Raw genomic sequence first — 11,343 nt, 5'->3', positions numbered from 1 at the left:
ATCACACCCTGGTTGTCCGCTGTCTCGTCTCGGCCTTGCTTCCGTATGTCTTGCTGTTGCTTGGCTGTTGCTTCTGCGGTCGCGGCCAAGTCGTATGCAACCGTAAATGTAAGGTCGCTTTCTGCGAGTAGTCGCTGCTGAACTCCTTCGTTTTGGAGACCACATACGAAACGATCCCGCATCATGATGTCCAGTGGGAGTTGCTTGTCGCTGAACCCGCAGTCTTCGGCTAGCTTCCGCAGCGCCGTTACGTAGTCCGCAACAGATTCCTCGGCAGCCTGGTTTCTTCTGTAGAACAAAAATCTTGCGTACAGCTCTGAAGGCCTCGGATGCAGGTGCTTGCGAACCGCTGTCTTAATTTCATCGTAAGTTGCTGTTGTCGGTCTTGCTGGCTTCACCAAAGTTACGATGAGCCCGTACGCCTCTTCGCCGCAGCAACTCAGCAGGACTGCCCTCTTCTGCTCTTCCTTCGTTATCTGGTTCGCTTCGCAGAACATTTCCAGGCGCTCGACGTATTCGTCCCATGACGCGTTCGTGCCGAGACGGTACTCGCCGATCCTGCCGACGGCCATCGCCGGCCGTCACCGTCGCCGCCTCGTCGCCAGCTGTTGTAACTCAGTCGGACGCCAGGGTGGAACTGAACAATCTTTATTGATGCACAGCCGTTTTTATAGCATGAAGAACGAGTGATACGCCCACCGCTACTTGCGTGGCTGATAAGTGATGGCGCAAGAAATGCAGTGTCGTGACGATGCGATAAAGATACACTACAGTGTGCTTTTTGATAATTTTTGATAACTAACAGATTAATTGAATCTCTTATCACAATAACAATGTATTTAAAGCCGCGTAGAGGTGAGGAATGCACTCTATTATTAGAATTTGTACCGGAGCCCAACTGACGCTGTAACTGGAATGTTGGCTCTGCTCGGTTTCAACATGCATTTTTGACCTTAGTAATTCCTTTGTTTTTCAGTACGTTAACCAATAAAAATTAATACTTCCAGCAGAGCCCCCCCCCCTTCCCCGCCCTTCGAATTACACACCTAAATCCGCTGAGTATAAGTCTGATTGAGGAGCGGCTTCGCTTGCTTCTTTGATCACGTGACCTCTAGCAGTTAGTCGACTTCGAACTCAGAAGTTGTCTTACGTATTGTTTAGTAATTTGCACACAGCAGTATCACAACTAAAAGAAACTTCGCGCGGAGGGCAGCCCACAAACTCCAGAAACACTGCTTATTTCAGATCTGGCCAGGGCACTGAGCGCCAGAAATATGCTATTTGTAAGCTATTTATTACCATTGTTTTCGTGAAATTTGTATCCGCGAAATACAACCTTGCTTCGGACACAGAAACAATAACCAACGCCACCAGAACCAGGGATTAGAGTTTCAAACCACTGTTATAAAACGAGGGCCTCTTTTTATCTAAATAAGAAATAAGAAAATCTGGATTTAAACCGCACGTAGCTCACAAATGTTTTTGTTTTCGGTCCTCGGCCGGGCTAGTCCACTTGGAGGACCGGCCGGCCCCTGACGGGTAACCCAAAAGGTAGCCGGGCCGGGCCAGAGCCGGGCCGAGAATTACGGCACATGCGGAGCTCAGAGAGCAAGTGTGACAAATACTGCGATTTCCTTTCCTGTAAACCTATTTATTTATTTATTTATTTATTTATTTATTTATTTATTTATTTATTTATTTATTTATTTATTTATTTATTTATTTATTTATTTATTTATTTATTTATTTATTTATTTATTCATTTGTTTATTTATTTATTTATTTATTTGTTTATTTGTTTATTATACCTCAAAAGTTCTTTGCCAGTACATTACATGAGGGTTGGGAAAACATGGAAAAGTGATTTATCAGGGAAGGCTTGAAAGATAGGCTTTGATTGATGACTTGAAGCGTGGCAGATGTCAACATGGTCAGGCAGGCGATTCCAATCATTGGAAGTGCGAAGAAAAAATACGTTTTGGTAATTGACAGTGGGCGTGCGCGGGAGATACACAGCGCTGGGTTGGGTATGGCTGGAATAGCGGTAGGGTGGTCTGAGTACATTGTTGACAGGAGGCAAGGAGTGATAAATTGTATGAAAAAGAATGAGACGGGCAGTTTTACGACGACAGGACAGGGGGGTTAGGCTAAGCTGTGCTTTTAATGCTGTAATACTGCTGCTGTAAGAATAATCTGATAAAATAAATCTAGCGGCGCGGTTCTGAATGGACTCGAGGATTGTTATGAGATTACTGTGATGAGGGTCGAAAATAGCACTAGCATATTCTAGTTTCGGACGAATTCGGGTCTTGTAGGCAAGTAATTTAACAAATGAAGGTGCTAGTGCCAGATCGAAAATAATACTCTATGCAAGTTTGTTTTCAGGGCGTATGAGGACGTAGCTTACTCATACAAATGTAGGGTAGAGTTCCAGATATCCTCACTGAATAAAATCGATATTTCGTATCCTAGCTCTTTCTGGTACCTGCCGCCTTTGTGACTGGTACGATTCATCAGGAGTGCTTTGTCTGACAGCGAAGACTAAATAACGTCAGAATTATTTTGTTGGTTCCATCTTCAAGCAAAGCAAGGGTATACATTTCCGGTAATGAACTCTTACGGGCGGTGATTGGATTGGGCACTGCTCATTATGGGAGGGAAAGCAACGCTATGAAGCGGGCTATTATTGTTGGACACTTGGGCACGGTCAGACACAATCGAGGCACAGCAATTTTAGACCTGCTTCCACCGTCCCAGTCTCATCTGCATTTTTTTCCAGGTTAAAAATTTGGTCGGTGTTGTGAGCTTGGGACATATTCGGCCGGAGGCCCCTACTGTCGCATATTCCCTGCTTCCGTGGGTCCCTCAAAGTTTGATGAAACATTTCTTTGGACATTGAGGTGATGTGTATTTTCGTTTGCGCGTTGTAGCTATTGTAAATGTGTTAACGTTTATGTGGTCTTTACGGCAAGTCTAAAAAGAAATTGGAACAGCTGCCTCCTCTTTGTTCGTGTTGCGCTCAATAACGCTTTTTATGTAAAGGTGAAAAACGTCTATGATTTCTTTCGAGCAGGGCCTGAAATTTGAATTCATTTATGAACACTAGTTATTTTAGGGAAACTTTGTGAATCCTTTTCGGGCACACAGTTCAACTCTGGCCCCCGTTGTCAACCTCAGACTCATGTTCACCCATTTGACTGCTCATTGTAACGTAGCGGACGCCACGGCTAATTGTTCTTTTGTTTTCAGCGATAAGGCTGGCAACAGATGTTATCCAAACGCCATCAATATCTTGCATCCTAAAAGCTTGCTCACAGTATTCCCTACTAATCTAAGCTGAATTTACCAACCGGATCTGCATGGCACATTTCATATGTCGCATATTTTTAATTTTCTTCACGTTACAGAACGTGTTCAGCAGAAATTTTGCTATTCTTGAAAATCAACCTTCGTACATTCTGAGCCCTTTTCATTTTAAAATCTCAAATAACGATCCTATTGCACTTGCCACCTGCGATGGTCACATAACACCCAATGAATATTTTTGGTTGCGTCACCACCCATGGCCCGTGACTCTGTGGACACTGCAAACACCAGTTGAGTTTGTGATGTATTTACTTAAAAACAATAAGTGCGGCATGAAGACAAATTTGCTTGCTAGAAACATGACTGAAAATACATCTGAACGTCGTTATAGAGCTGTGTATTCGCCACTTTTCTTCAGCTTGGTCATTTCGCTTGTGACAAAGGATAACTACGAGGCATCAAGAACGCTTAAGAACTATTTAAGCGAGCTAAAGGAAGATTTCTGCGCATGCGTTACGCTTGAAGGACATGGTGTTGTTTTCTTCAAGGAGGCAATGTTCTCAGCAAACCGCTCCTTAGGTTCGCAAAGCATTATTTCAAGCTCGCAGAAACACAGCGAACTTCGAAACAGTGTTGTGCACGTCGGATGTCTTGAACGCAGTAATATACAGAACCTGCCTTCGAAAGTTTGCCGGTCAGACACGGAAGACGTCTTGAATGCACTCTCTTTGTACAGCGTCACAGTGAAGCGAAGATTCCTAAAACACTATGGCGCTATCTTAAGTGAGATCATTACCGGCAGAATTGATATATGTGGAGATGTAGGTATAGTCACGCATGAATTTTTATTTGGGTTCGCTATGCCAGCGTCTATTCAGCATTTTCTTCAGCATCCTTGTCGAGTCAAAGCTTGGTATCTGCCTATTTATTATAGTGCTTGCTTTCTGTGCAGTGGCTAGTGCAATAGTGGATTACATGGAAACGCATTTCCAGTTCATTGCAAGTGCATCCGATTCGTTGATGTTTCTTTTGGCCTCTTTCTTTGCCACGTCTACGCCAATTCCTCACCACCAACGTTGTCCAGCAGCACGCAGTCTCCTGTGCTTTGTCTGGCTTATGACTATTCTCCCCCTATCGAACTTTTACCGAAGCGAGCTGGTGTCAAGGCTTAGTTTGCGATCTACGCCAGAAGTTGTGGACACATTGAACAAACTAGAAAATGAGCTGGACAAACAGCGACTTCTTCCTTGCTACTTAATGGGCACAGCTGTGGAACGTATACTTGCCAATAACACAACGAGCAAGAGCTCTATATATGCTAAGCTACTGTCAGCATATAACGGACACACGGATGGCAAGTCTATGCTGGTCACCGATGACACCTACTGCCTGTCTTTGGCTCAGCAAGGGCAGTGTGCCTGCATAACGTACAGTCGTCATAGCTGTATTATTAAAAACCTCGCATTTCATCTCCTAGAAGCAAGAGAGCCTTTCCACCAGATCTTGTTAACTACACCTGTACGGAAGAATTATCCGGCTTTGAAAGAGTACCGTACACTCTTACGCAAAATGTCTGAATTGTCACTACTTAACCCGACCAACAATGTCAACCAGTTTTTCTGCGAGCGTGATGCGGCCATCCGTCAAAGTTCAGACAAAGTCTTAAATGTATGGGCTGATCTAACGCATTTCTTTAAGCTATATGCTGCTTTGTTAGCTGCATGCGCTGCAGTTTTCTTACTTGAACTCGTATTTGGTGAGTACTAAAGCTGTGAGCTGTGAGCTTGGCTACTGTAGCTGCATTCGGTCGAACGGAGCGTCAATTTTAAACTAGGAGCTTTGTTTCGCATGTAAGTATCACAACGCCTTTACTCCATTTATCTGAAGTCTAGGCAACACCCGTTAATAATTAAGGTAATGTTATTTCACCCGTTCTCATTAAATTTTTGTGACCGCATGACACTGACACGGTTAAAGCAGGTTTTAATATTGTGAAAACCTTCATACCTCTTACTGTAGGTGTCAAAGAAAGCACTTTCAAAATACGAGAAACGTAGTCTGTTTCGCATATAGATTCAAGATGACAATTTCTAGACTCAACGTGGCGAACTGTTCAGCCAATGATAGCGAATAATCATTGCCTCGCCTCATAAGTGAATATTCAGTATTCATGCATTTTCTTTTAATTCACCGGGGCTAATTTACGTCACTTGCTATGCTACAATACCTCCATACGTTTTCTTTCAGCCTGAAAGAGCAAAATAATATAAGAAACTTGTACTTTGCTGACTTCGTGCCATTTGACATGAGAGAACCTAAATATTTTTCCTTTGAGTAAAAAATGTCGAAGATGCTATCGAGAGTGTAGAGATCGGAAAAAGATTTTTCATACCCGCACTTATTGTTTCGACACTATGCACAAGTATCAGAACTTAAAGAAAAAAAGACTAGGCCGGTCACGTTAGGCACTCTGAAGCGTCGCATGTTCTTTAAGGAGATATGTGGCTGCGATGCCCTTGTTCAACCCCAAAATTATTTCTCTTGTCTTACCTTCTGCCTTAATTCTCTGAATGCAGTGAATGAAATAATAGTCATTTTCTCGCATCAATGCTGCTTTCTTTCGTAACCTTTGTTCTTTACCAGAAAGCTGCGTTCCCGTCTCCGTTGTTTTTTGGAATTTCTGACATAACCGGAAGGTGCCGATCCCTTTTTCGCACGACGATACACGTGGACACTCATGGGCCTCCTGTGGAACCCGGTGCGTCGGCAGCGGTGGCCCAGAGGAAGCGCCTCTACAACTCGAGTGACGCAAGCAGCCAGGCCACCGTGGTGTACTCGCTTGCTAATGATGACGCTTCTGCCGACGATGATGGGTTCGCGCCGGTGCTTAGCTAGAAAGCAAAGCGAACACTACACCATCGACAAGATTCCTCCTCATAGAGCACGTTCAAGGTCATCACTACGCGAGGCCTTCTGACACGCACTTTCTTGTTTGTGCCAGAGACGCCAACAGACAATCTGAACAAACTCAACAGGCAAGTCACGTCTGTGTTCCTTGAAAGCCTCATCCCTGGAAAGATTAAAGACGTTAGAGTGAATCCTTACAAAAACATAATTGCCATTGATGTCATGGAGCGGAGCGCATTGGAGAGATTGACCGCCATCAACAAACTCGGCGACATCAGTGTGCGCTCCCATATTCTTCAGGAGAGTGGTACTACAGCCGGCGTCATCTACAATGCTGACGACGCCATCGCTGACACCGATCTACCAGTCTTAATCAAACCAGCATCAAATAGCATCTCTATACTTCAAGTGCAGCGCCTCGGGAGATCGAAATGCATCAAGCTCACTTTCAAGGGAGACTGCATACCATTGCAGGTTAAAGTTGGACATTTCCGACACCGGTCCGGCTTTCGTGCCCAAGCCACTTCAATGCAGCAAGTGTATGAAGATCGGGCACGTAAGTGCGGTATGCAAAAATTCCATCGTGTGTCCTAGATGCTCCGAGTCGCATAGGGGCGACATTTGCCGCGCGATTGTTCTGAAGTGCGCCAACTGCCATGGCCCTCAAGACTCCTCCTCAAATGACTGCCCCCGCTTAAAGACAGAACGGACAGTGCTGAAGCAAATGGTGTGTCATCATTCTACACACAGAGAGGCCGCTGCTAAGGTGCGACGGCATCGTTCGCGTCACCGAAGATCATCTAAGAAAGCAGCTAATTTTGATAGCAAGGCCTCGAGCACTCCCGCATCTTGTCCTACTCCTATGCCTGCAGTTTTAAATCAAGGGACCTCAACGAGCGGTGAATCTGTCTGTAGGTGGTGCGTGAGACGTTAACTAGCCACCGCTACCAAAACCTTCCACGTCCACTGGGCCAGGAAACTTGCCGCGAACAGAATGTCCTGCACCTACTGCCGCGCTAGAGAAAAGTCATGATGTTGGACATGGCCAAGAGCTGCTGGTAATTGCCATTCTCACGTCCATGATGAGTGCAATCCGCGCTGTGCTATCTAGTCTGCAGACGCCATCAGCACAGAATGCGCTACAGGTTCTGAACGCTCTAACACCAGCTCTGGCGGCTCTACACTAAAAGACACAGTGGCTCCCCCAGCATTAACATTTGGAAAAACACTCAAGGACGCCTCTATTTTTCAATGGAATGCCCGTGGGCTTCAGTCCCGAATTGCAAATATTCGACAATATGTTCATACAAATCGCATCCCAACCTTGTTATTTGTGAGCCGAATGTACCAAAGATCTTATGACTGTCAGGCTACGGGGCATTTGCATCTCCAACGCACCAGGGAAACAGCAAGATCATCATTTATATTCAGCGAGAACTCACATATGTAACCCATCCGGTTACTCCTAGCAACGACAACCAATACGTTTGCCTGACAATGAAGAAACGCAATCTCACGTTTACACTAGTGGGTGCGTATATGTCGCCATCAAGTCGTTTTGAAACCATACGACTGAGCGACTAGTTGACTATTACACCTGGCCCTTGGATCATTATAGGAGACTTTAACGCTCACCACATGTTGTGGGGAAATGTTGGAAACCTCATGGGAATAAAGGTTGTGTCCTTCGGCGCTGATCATGACCTGTAGTGTCTCAATGCCGGTACACCGACTTTTATTCGAGAGGCAACTTACAGCAGCTGTCTTGATTTAGCTTTCTTGTCGCGATGCCATACTCACAACGTCTAATGGTTTGCAGACATAGAAACACACGAAAGCGACCAAATTCCTACTTATGTAATCATTAATGGCCTTTCCACATCCACGTCTGTCCCACGAAAACGCCACATCGATTGGTCGGCATTTCAAGCACTTATGGAAGATGCTTGCACAGCAAGTCTCTCTGCAAGTATTGAAGAGAAAATTAAGGAGGCCATGATAAACGCGACGTCTTTCTTCACCCCAGTGCCTACCTACACAGAGTTTTATATAGAATTACAGCGCCTGAGAGCATTGCGTCGGAGGGCAGAGCGTAGATACCGACCCACGAAGTCGCGCCTCGACCTCAGAGATGCGAGGCGCCTGCAAAAGAAAATTCAGCGCCGAATTCAAGCCCTCCAGGAAAAACGTTTGCGGTCATTCTGTGAAACGCTTGATCCCCGCAAACCTTTATCACGCATCTGGAATGTCGTTCGTGATCTCCGAACATCCCCTAAACAGCTCTACCCATTCAAATCTCTCGCACTCTATCGAAGACGTAGTGAGGCCGAGGTAGCAAACTATTTCTGCGCTAGGGTAGCAGGCCAATCGACTCCAACGGCAACGATACATTCAAACGATGCTCCAGCTTCCCGGGATTCTCGAATGGACCTTCCCTTCACCGCGGAAGAAGGTGACTATGCGCTGGCTTCTTACAGACAGTCATCATCGCCGGGTCCCGACGGTGTAACATACACTGCGCTTGGAAATCTTGGACAAGAAGCTGGGTACGTTCTTTTGGAATATTACAAAAAATCATGGAGTGAGGGTACAGTACCAGACGAGTGGAAGTGCTGTCGTTTAGTTCCGCTCCTGAAACCGGGAAAATCGCCTCTGGACTTGACATCATACTGTCCAATTGCAGTGGCTAGTTGCGCTGGTAAATTAGTGGAAAGAATGCTGCTTACACGTATTGAGTGGTACCTGGAGCACTACCTCATATATCCGGATATAATGGCAGGGTTTCGACGCGGACGCTCTTCAATTGACAACGTGGTGGACCTGGTATCATCTGTACAACGCCAAAAAATTTTAAAGCGCTTACCCGCGGCGTTGTTCCTGGATATAAAGAGCACATATGACAACGTCACTCACCAGGCCATTTTGGACGCTCTGGAAGCTGCCGAGCTCGGCAGTCGTGTCTTTAGCTGGGTACGCAGTTATTTATACAACAGATCTCACTTTATGCAGACTGAGGATGGCCCAACATCTTCTCATTTCACTTCCCGTGGAGTTCCACAGGGTGGAGTACTAAGCCCAACGCTCTCCAATCTTCTTGTCGGGCTTGTTGACTTAATATAACAGTCGGTGCAACTTTCAAAATGTGCGGACATCTGTACCTGGGCATCAGGAGTTACGCGCCCACAGGTTAGAGCGAGGCTTCAAAAGGCGGCAAGTATAGTTGCGTCCTACCTCCACCTGCAAGGTCGGCGGATATCAACTGAAAAGTGTTCGCTAATTGCATTTACACGCAAGAACATGTCAACTTACACCGTACGCATTGATGGTAAAGCAAAACCTTACGAAAGCAGCCATCGCTTTCTCGGAGCGATCATCGACAGAAATCTTTAGTGGACTCCCCATATTTTATTCACGAAAAAGAGGCTGACAGCAATTGCTCACATACTTGCTGTTATTGGGGGAAAGTCGTGGGGAGCGTCCGTGTGGTCGATGCTCCAGCTGTACCATACACTATTTATGGGATTTCTTCGGTACAGTTTACCTGCACTTGGAAATGTCAGGAAAACCAACTTAGTAATTTTACAGAGCTTTCAAGCTCAAGCTCTACGAACCTGCCTGGGATTGCCGAAATGTGCCTCTACTGCTGCTACCATTTTGATTGCTCAGGAGCATCCCGTATCTACCTTCCCAACCGTTGACGCCCTGAGGGCACATTTCCGACACATCACCTGGGTTCCCTGTCATCATTTGTCCAGTCTTCCAATTACCAGGTTGATGCGCATCGCGATATTCTGCCGTACCAGTTTACACCCGCATATAGACGGTCCTCTCCACTATGGAGCCTGCATCAACCACACGTGCTTCTTTTAATACCCGGCATCAGGAAGAACGTCGAGCTATCGCCAACACGACTAAAACAAATCACTCTTGAATACATCCATGAGTACCATGCAAATCGCATGCATGTCTACACTGACGGTTCAGTGAATGCCGTGCGTTCTTTAGGCTCCATGGTCATACAGGCAATTACTACAGAAATAAGTTAGGACAATCCACCGTACTTCTTCTACAGCCGCAGGACTAACCACTCTGCGTGTCGCTATTAGGCACATCAGTCAGCAAAGCCCTCAACGATGGTCTATTTTCACAGATTCAAATGAGCCCTGCCAGCCTTGAAAGCAGCTCTTCGCCGTGGAGCCTATGAGCAACCCGTCGCGGAAATACGACAACTTCATTACTATGCCATAAGTGGAGGACATGTCTACCACTGGCTTCCAGGACACAGCGGCATAGCGGGCAATCTCGAAGAGAAAGAGATCGCACTAACTGCCCACCAAGACAGCGATTGTGTATTGATTCCATTTTCCAGGGTATACGCAGCGGTCAGGCTTCGCGCACTTGCGCGGGAACACACGCTCTCCTTGTGGAATTCTGACCAGTTTGCGAACTGCCGCTTAAATCCCTGGACCCTGCCCCTGAAGCTCCGGCTTCCACCTGGCCTACCCCGATTTGAAAAAACTGCTGCGTCGCCTGGTGGGCTGGTGTAACATTTACAAACTCTTATTCTTTGGTGATAGGTATGGAAAATAGCCCTGCATGTACAAACTGCGGGTGCGACGAGACTATAGGCCACATTCTTTGTGAGCGCACCATATACAGCGAGGAAAGACAGTGTCTATGCCGTGCGCTGAAGCGTCTAGATGGACGCCCACTATCTGAAATTTAGATCCTAAGTCCCTGGCCACGACGATCGTCTGCTGTGAAGGCCTCCCATGCACTGCTCCGCTTCATGAAAAGCACAGGACTGATCGAAAGGCTAAGATTTTTATGTTACGGGATATCGGGATATGACTGTGACGTGATGTGATGTGACATGTCTGTGATGCGACTGTACTGTCATCACCCATCCCTCTCTCACCCACAAGTTTTATACCCACCTACCCCTCTCCCCCAGTGCAGGGTAGCAAACCAGTTCCTTTACCGATTAGCCTCCCTGCCTTTCCTCCTCATCTTCCTCCTCTTCCTCCTTTGTCATATATACGCTGCAACGAACTGTGAGCTACCCCGTAGTTCTGTCGAAAAGCAAGTGAATTGCGTTTTGGTTTAATTTGGTTTGGACTTTAACATCTA

This window comes from Amblyomma maculatum, chromosome 5 (genome assembly GCF_055883805.1).
Source record: "Amblyomma maculatum isolate TAMU_Amacu chromosome 5, ASM5588380v1, whole genome shotgun sequence".
In the NCBI taxonomy this organism is placed as follows: domain Eukaryota; kingdom Metazoa; phylum Arthropoda; class Arachnida; order Ixodida; family Ixodidae; genus Amblyomma; species Amblyomma maculatum.
This window is presented reverse-complemented; position numbering follows the sequence as displayed.